Raw genomic sequence first — 9,093 nt, 5'->3', positions numbered from 1 at the left:
AAATTATTAACAGTTAGTTAATGTCTTATAAATGTCTTATTAACAGGTAATAAGTGCTTTTAATAAGGACCTAATAATAAGGTTACTAAGTGTATTAAAACTGAATTATTAACAGTTAGTTAATGTCTTATAAATGTCTTATTAACAGGTAATAAGTGCTTTTAATAAGGACCTAATAATAAGGTTAATAAGTGTATTATAACTGACTTATTAACAGTTAGTTAATGTCTTATAAATGTCTTATTAACAGGTAATAAGTGCTTATAACAAGGACCTAATAATAAGGTTAATAAGTGTATTATAACTGAATTATTAACAGTTAGTTAATGTCTTATAAATGTCTTATTAACAGGTAATAAGTGCTTTTAATAAGGACCTAATAATAAGGTTAATAAGTGTATTATAACTGACTTATTAACAGTTAGTTAATGTCTTATAAATGTCTTATTAACAGGTAATAAGTGCTTATAACAAGGACCTTAGTTTAAAGTGTTACCCAACAATTGATCAAGTACTTGATTAACATTTTGCAAAACAGTCAGATATAAAAAAAAATAATGCTCTCAGTGTGTGTGTGTGTGTGTGTGTGTGTGTGTGTGTGTGTGTGTGTGTGTGTGTGTGTGTGTGTGTGTGTGTGTGTGTGTGATGAATGGGGCCTGGACGCTGTCTGGAACAAGAAAATGGCCGCAACTGCTATGCTAGTGAAGTGAAGACACAACTATCAGCTGTGATTACAGACCATGATGAATACAAAGGCTTTGAAACGAGCAGCTAATGTTTTGTCAAGGTTTATCCAATCTAGTGTCTGTAGTGAAATTACTGTAAATGTAAAACCAATTTATCGCATAGAGGCTTTACACCGAAACTGGTGACTTGTGAATTCTGTGACCCTCCTTGGCTGAGAACCGTCGCAGAGTTAAAGTAAACTAATATAGTTAAATTTCGAAGACAGGCACCGAGTAAATAGCTTTAGTTATTGGTTGGTGTACACAATATGGACATTGGTATTCACTAGTTCAGTTTGTTTGGAGACAATGTGCAGGCATGCTCCAGCAATGTGTTGTGTTATGCTCTAGTTTGCATTATACAGCGGGTATATACACTATATAGACTGAACGCATACATAAAAAAAAGTGATAAGAACATGATATTGCTCACCTCTGTCCTCCCAGCCATGTTGTTTGAGAATAACTGTAGCAGGAACACTGCGGTAAACTGCTAACAAACAAGCTGCAATGAAGAAGACGCGCCGAATCAGCCCGCCAAATTATTGAATGAGTTCCCCGCGCAGTCCTTCCGCGCATGCCAAATTTATGACGCGCGTGTGGCTGCCATTGGCTGAGCAGTCTGTCAATCAGTCATTGGCCGAATGGTCCCACCTCTATTTACATGATGTCACATCGTCTGCCGGCGAAGCGGGGCATTGAAGAAGAAGAAGAAGCCGCTAGGCTACTACGTTTGTTTATTAACGTGTTTCTTTTCTATGGAGCTTTCCAGACGAAAACAACATTTATTTTCAAAAGGGTACGGTTGAGACTAATATTACGGCTTTGCGATGATCTTGTCTTGCTAATGTTATCGGTCTTTGTAATATTATTATTATGAAAATGTTAGCTAGCGCAATGCTAAGAATGCTAACAATCCCCTTTGTGTGTATTTACTATTTACACACTAGACTCTTGCTCTTACTAAAGCTCTTACTATAATGCATTTCAGTATATAGGCATCATTAATTTCGGGTCATTCTTCTTTTCAGCTAATTCACAGTCCCTTTGATATCATTTTCTGATGATTTGATGTAAAAAAGTGTAATGCTTTATCAGTGTCGTCCACAGTAAGTATTTTTATTGAGTTTTCATGTGAAATGTACCTATTCTGCAAACTGTTAATAAATCAATCAATCATTGTCCATGTGCTGCAAAGGATGTTCAAACTCCACTAATTTGACCAATCTATTGAATACTAAATTGGGCAATAGCAGGCCACATCTATTGTTGTGTTAACACTGTTCATTATTTAATCTGCCATGGCCAGTGGTCGTTATATATCACCTGAATAGGCTTATCTTAAGACTTAGATCAAATAAATTATAGATTTTTTACTGATCTGTTAAATGCAGTATGTCAAGCTGGCATGCAGCTCCTCATATTGGACGTATTATATTTTTCCCACACAAATTCTTGCTAGATGTGCCACTGTTTCTGATCAACATTGTAACAGCCTTTTATTTATAAGGCATACATTTTACCACTAGACTATAAAGCAGTAGTTCCCAAAGTGGGGTCCTTCAGGGGGTCCCCAGCTAAATGACAGTTGGTAACCAAATGGACTCTTAGGGGCTGTAACTCATAGAGTAACGGTTCCATTTGTACACTCAAGAGTTAAATTGAATTTGATTTTACAATATATTTTAGGGGTTCCTGGCTGGTCATTTAATAGGGGACCGTAGCCTAATTCAGTTCAAACTGTAATAATGGTTAAATCACTGCTGTGAAAGAATCTCTATCTTTTCAAATGAGGGTCCACATTGACAAGTAAGTTTGGCAACCAATGCTATACAGTGTTTAGCATGGAACATAAATAATTCATTCAGGTCTACATATATGCAGCTTATAATGTGACAGTGGTCAGATGGTTTACTTCTCTGCATGCTTTGGGAATTAAAAGTGTTGGCATTGTGACTGTACAGACCCTGCATTCTGACAAACTTGTCTTTACTGTATATAGAAAAGCTTTTAATTTGCAGGTGTGACAGACTATATGTGAAATTGTGATCGTTTCTGTGTGGTAATAAACAATTTGCAACATATTGCTACTTATTTGACCAAAATGTGTAAAGAGAAAAAATCATTTTTTTTAAAGTTGAAGTTTGTTAAGGACAAGTTACTCAGGACAAGGTTGAGTTGAACATTTAACAGACAGTAAAAACATTTGTGTAATAAAGAAAGTAATGTGACTGAAAGACACTGCTAAATCGGACTGCTGCACATCGACCTTCACCTGCTCAAGTTCCAGGACCAAAAGACCATGAGGCAGTGTCCAGTTCAAGGAAGAAGAACAGCCATACACGTCATTAATCATCTATACAGATTTTACAATCAAATTCACTAAAGCAAAGTAGGCTATATAGCACACCTGGTTTTCAAAATGTTTTGTTATTAAAGTAAACTTTTTAGTTAAGGACCAATAATGACATTGAAATGAAATCCAATAGCCTATTCCCTGGAATCTGCAAGTAAATATGTGCCCATTGTATCTTATTTCAAAGGGATTCACCTCTTAAAACATGTAATTTGGTTATGCTAGTGTACCCACCGACTTTGATCCATTTGAACACTGAATGGATTTATTGAACACTATTAAACAGCACGAGGTGCAGTCACTTTCTTTTTTTTTTAATATATTTTCCATAAAGAAAGGTGCAGTCATATAGGCTAAAATGATGCAGTCACATTTGATCCTTGGGATTTCTGCCCATTGTGGTCCACCAGTGATTAGTTTGTATCCCATGCTTTTATCAAAGGATTTTATTTAAAGATTTTTACATTTTTATCGTTTATAAGAATAAATAAAAAGACCAGTGAACGTACACAATAAGCAGCATTAACATGGTGTATTGGTTGCTAGCAATGGGTCCAGGTCTTTTTTCCGACAACATTTTAGCAGACGGGACAATGGTCCGACAGTTTCGGACCATTGTCTTGTCGGCTAAAAGAGAGTCGCCAACAGTCAGACATGACATTAGACAGACAAAATTTCGACCCAATGGTAGACAGAACAATAGTCCGACACGGGAGACAGCGCGCGCGCACGTGCACTAGGCATGTGGAAAATAATCGATACGTATCGATTCATCGATTATGACGTGCGCGATGCGAGTGAATCGGTTCATTCACTGTGTATCGGTAAAATTGACAGGTGAAATCTCGATGCATCGTTCGCAGAGTGCTTGCATCGGTAAAATCCGTGGTTGCACCGTTTTTTCATGGTAAATTTCACCCTATCCTGTGTTTCCGAGGCGCATTGAACGGATCAGAAAAGGAAGAAAAAAAAAAAGTCTCTCGCAGCCATAGCTCGCAGCGCACACACAGGGCACGTTCGGAAATAGCGCACTGAGCCCACTGTGCAATGCAAACTAATAGGAGAGAGTGCTCCGGTGTGGTATTTCCGAACGCGCCCACAGTCGGTGAACGTGTGGTTACGTGGTAACCTATGTTCTCTGAGTGAAGAGACTATCTCTCCACCCAACATATTTCATATGTATGGGGAATGTCCCCACCTCACTTGTGACGTGGATACCTCTTTAAGACACACCAGTGCACTGGCACGCACGGGTATATAAGGCCCAGGTGGTGCGTGATTACACTGGTTTACTTGATCGACACCGCTTCTGAGCGACATCGAGGTGGAGAGATAGTCTCTTCACTCAGAGAACATAGGTTACCACGTAACCACACGTTCTCTATCGTATCAGAGACTATCTCTCCACCCAACATATTTCATATGTATGGGGAACTCTGTAAGACACCTCGTGAGGAAGCGAAGCAGTCCCAGAACCCCAAAGACAACACCAGTGGGCTTCGACCCAGCACATACTGAATTTGGAATGATTCATCATGTATGTTCAATGTAATGTATTTACAACCCCTGGAACGGCCGGACAGCCAGACGCCATCCGCCGCCAAATGCTCAGGCGCTAGGCGCCACCCAGAGCCCGGCCCTGCAAGACGCTAAGGCCAGAGACCACAGGGGTGAAGGGCCGCCCAAGCCAGCCCACTAGACGCAAGGCTGGCTTGACTGGTGAAGGTGACAATGACACCCACCGCTGAGTAGCATGCGAGACCAACTCCCCGAAGGGAGCGAATGCTGCATGTTCAGCCGGTATAACCGGGTGAATGTACATTAGACGGAGTAGACTATGTCGCCGCTGTGCAGGTCTGTCAGAGACGCACCTTTCCACAGCGTCCCCAGGTGGAGTGTGCCTGCCCTCCAGGCGGCACTGGTACTCCTACCTGTTTGTGTGCTGGATAACCTCTGTGATCCATGCACTCTCACTTGAAGCACTCAAAGAGCTGGTTCGTTACTCTGTGGGCCTTGTGTGGCCCTGGCATACGAATCTAATGCTCCAATAGGGCAGAGTGAGGACCGACTCCGTCTCTGTATGTCTACTGTCTGTATGACGATGGTAGGACAGAGCTCAATCACCTGATTGAGACGTGCCCTTTTGAAAACATTGGGGAGAAAGGCCGGTTTGGGGCAAGACTATACCATCATCCGGCATAGGCCTGCAGAGCTCATTATGGATTGACAGAGCTCGCAACTCCCCCATTTCTCCTTGCAGATGTGACACCGACAAGACTGCTGTCTTGAGCATGTCACGCTCACTGACTAAAGGTCGTAGAGCCTCCGGAGCTAACCCCAGATGGGCCTGATTGGGTCCCTAACCTGAGCTCCTCTGGGCCTCAGGGCACCCTTCAGGAAATGCTCTTCCTTTCTTTGTAACGAGGTTACTGCAGTCTGCAGGGCCTGCGCTCCCGCTCAAGTCAGCCTGCCGAACACTCGGTCAGCTGACTGTTGAAGCCCTGTTCTCTGAACCGGAATGATCCTTATGTCACATCACGGTTTTACAAGTAAAAAGTGGATGGCCTTCGTTTTTGTGCATAGTTCCCATCGCGTTTATGCTACGGAGCTAAGCACACACCCAGTGAGAAGGGTGCTGGATGCCACACTGATACCACATAATGGTAGAACCTGATAAATGCTGACAGCATCGATCAAGAGGCTGTCCCACAAAACTCAGATTGGAGGGCATCTCGCCGTAAACCCATGCGGCAGCGAGGCCTTGTGTGGAATGTGCACATGTTCCCGTTGGGGCTGGCCTGCCTGCCCACCTATATGCCTGCTGGATTGTTTCACAAGCCAATGAGTGAAGTCCAGTCTTGGAGACTATCTGCCTAAGACAGTTAGGCCCATTTACCCTGCTCCACCACCCTGCTTATAGGAGGGTGGGAAGGGTGAGAATCAATAGACTGACTGGCTCACACTCTGATCAGGCCGTAGGCAAAATGCAGGGATTGATGGCGACAACACCTAAGCATTGCCATGTAGGAAGCGGCAGCACCCCTCACTGACAGAGACATTCTTGTGGCTGACACTGCAGTGCTAACAGCAAGAATGCTGTCCTGTGAGAAGCCATTGCAGCCCAAGTCTCCACGGGCTTAATTGGCTCATGCCGTAAGGCAGACAATACCACTCCCCGAGGAGGGACTGCTGGCCTATTGTGTGAGGGATGAACGGTATGAGGACCAACTGGGTGACTATTGTGTCGCCCTTGTGTGGGACAGCGGCCCGCCATGTTGCCAGATCCCTGGCCTAGCCACACGATTACCTCTGGATGAGGAGGGAGCTCAACCGGTCTCCAACACACAGAATTACACCCAGGTGTTTAAACGGCCATGCCGTAATACAACCTTATGGTGGTTCTGCTCACCCCTGACAGTCTCGTCACATTCTGCTGTGTGAACAGCAGTGTGAATTCGCTGGAACAACGTGGAACGTGTAAACTGACGCTGTCAACGATACGCCCACGTAGTGCATGACTGTGAATGACAGATAATGCACTGGCTGCATGTTCAGAAGAGCCGGAGGCACAAAGTGCACCATGATTGCCCTCAGCCCTAAGGGGCGGAGGCACAACCTGAGGGTGGCCCGACTCACTAGAGCAAGGGACAGAGTCCCTGCTTTGCCCTCTAACACATGCCGAGGAGCGCTGCGGACTGTGAGAGTTGACGCCTGCAAGGCCTCTTGTTGAGGTGCCGGCCTAGGTGCCCAAAGTGCTGCAGGTGCCTGGCCACGTTTTTGTGGCACTGCACCTCTGAGCGAGCACACACCATTCAGTTATCCAATTTAGGATGCAAAGGCCCTCCCGCCAAGGACTATGTCCAATCGGGGGGCTAGACATATGCCGAATGGGAGGACACGGGACTCGAAGGTTCTGTCATCTAAGACAAGCCGGTCAGTGCGTCAGACCCGGGATCTGAGAATAAGCATCCCCGGTCGAGCATGGCAAGCCAGTCGCCTTGGAGGATGGCCTGTAAGACCCTCAGCCCTTCCTTGCCGGGAGTGCTGTAAGCAGCACCCCACCCTCCCGAAGACATAGTGGAACCCACCCAGGGGTCCACCTGAATTGTCTTCCAGGACAACCGCTGTCCCGAGAGACAGCGGGTGGGGTCTGGGGCCTTAACTGTCAGGACTGAGGTATGGGCTTAGCCCGCCGAGCACATTTTAGCCATACCCTGCCGGTTGGCCTGTAACCGGACCCGTAGGTCCCTGGAACTGCCAAACCTGACTGGGGTTGCACAGCCTGAGGGGTGACCGAGGCAGGCTACTCATGGCCTTGCCGGAGCATTCCTGCACCTCCTGTGCACCTCCACAGCCTCCTTAGGATGCTGTAGCAAAGCACTGGCCTTTTGGCCAAACATGGCCGGTGGCTCAATAGGCAGCGTGGGGGAGCTTGTCCTCCTATCGCAGCTTGGCCTGGGGCTGCCACAGACGGCACCTCACCAAAGGGCATCAATAGCATGCCTGCTGCCACTGCCTGGGGAGCCTGAAAGCCAGTCGCTGCAGCTCCTCAATAAGGTCCGGGCCCTAATGGTCACATAAGTGCCACATATAAGCCGGTGCTGAAGCAGTGACAGAATAACCCTGTGTTGACTAGCTGTGCCTAGATAGCCATAGTGCATTCTCGGGATGAGAAGGAGCTTACTTTGTGGTTTCGAACCGGTAACCGGATTATACCATGCAAGTTTACACCTATAGGTGCGTGAACGGCCTTGCCGTGATACACCGTACAGAGTATTCCGCCAGACAGCCGCGGCACACTCGAGTTGCCAACATTGGCGAAACTACATCACGGACGCGTGAGCTGACACGGTCAGCAATACGCCGTATATACAGTAGTGTGCAAATGGCTGTGATTTCAGGGCTTGCTCCTGGCAGACTCAGCACGTCCTATACACTGTATAGTGCGCTACTACACCTGAACGCGGAAAGCTGACTGCCACGGCAGCCATACGCTCATCCTGTCTATGACAGAACCCACGGTTCGGAGGATGAGCTTGCTCCGTGGCGTCCCCCGTCGCACGGGTTCTACCACGCAGTCTACACCGGAGTGCGTGAACGGCTTTAGCCGCAATACACTCAAGTGAGCTCTCTCTCACGAGGCGAGGCAAAAACACGGCACTACAGATGCGGAAGTCGCCCCAGCGACAATACGCCTGTATAGTGCGTTTTAATGCTATAGCCTGGCCGGGCTGTTGTTTTGATTGATTGATTTACTGATTTACTAACAGCTTGCAGAATTACAGTACATTTCGAGTACAACTCAATACAAATACTGTTAACAGAGAGTGGGCGATACCATAAAGCATTACACTTGTTTACAATAGGGCCCACCATCTTCAATTCATCAAAACATTTAGAGACGTACGAATATACACAACTATATTCACTGCGCACTCGCAGGTCCCCTCCAGCCCACAGAATATGCAGCATGGATGCGTGAATTGACGCCATGCCAATAATACACCCATATAGTGCGTTGTATTCCACTGCCTTTAAGGATTACCGGGCCACTGGTCCTGTCTGTGTCACTGCACTCAGATCGACAGACAGGCTACACCACAGGAGCGTAAACTGGCGCCCCGCCAGCAATACCCCTGTATAGTGTGTTATATGGCCGTCGGATTCCTTCATTCCTCCTAGCCTCAACTGGCAAGAGGAAGAAAAACATACAGGAGTCAGGATCTTCATGAGCTGCTATCAGCATGACCAGGGAACCCACAGGTCACCCACTGGTCATGGCCATCCTCTGTGGGCATATGTGCCCCACGCAGCCCCAGAGAAACCCCTGCTGTTTCCATTTAATTCAATACCTATATACACTATTATTTTAATATGTTATATTAAATATATACAAATTTAATTGCTTAAACATGCTCAAAAAACGGGGAGTATAGTAATGTGCTTGAGAAGTGAGGGCACAATTTACCCTATGTGCAATTTACACTGCTGTCTCTCAGTCACATATTGATA

The sequence above is a fragment of the Protomyctophum parallelum genome (assembly GCF_964188405.1).
Source record: "Protomyctophum parallelum genome assembly, chromosome: 3".
Taxonomy (NCBI): domain Eukaryota; kingdom Metazoa; phylum Chordata; class Actinopteri; order Myctophiformes; family Myctophidae; genus Protomyctophum; species Protomyctophum parallelum.
The sequence above is the reverse complement of the archived record's forward strand: the minus strand, read 5'-3'. Positions refer to the sequence as shown.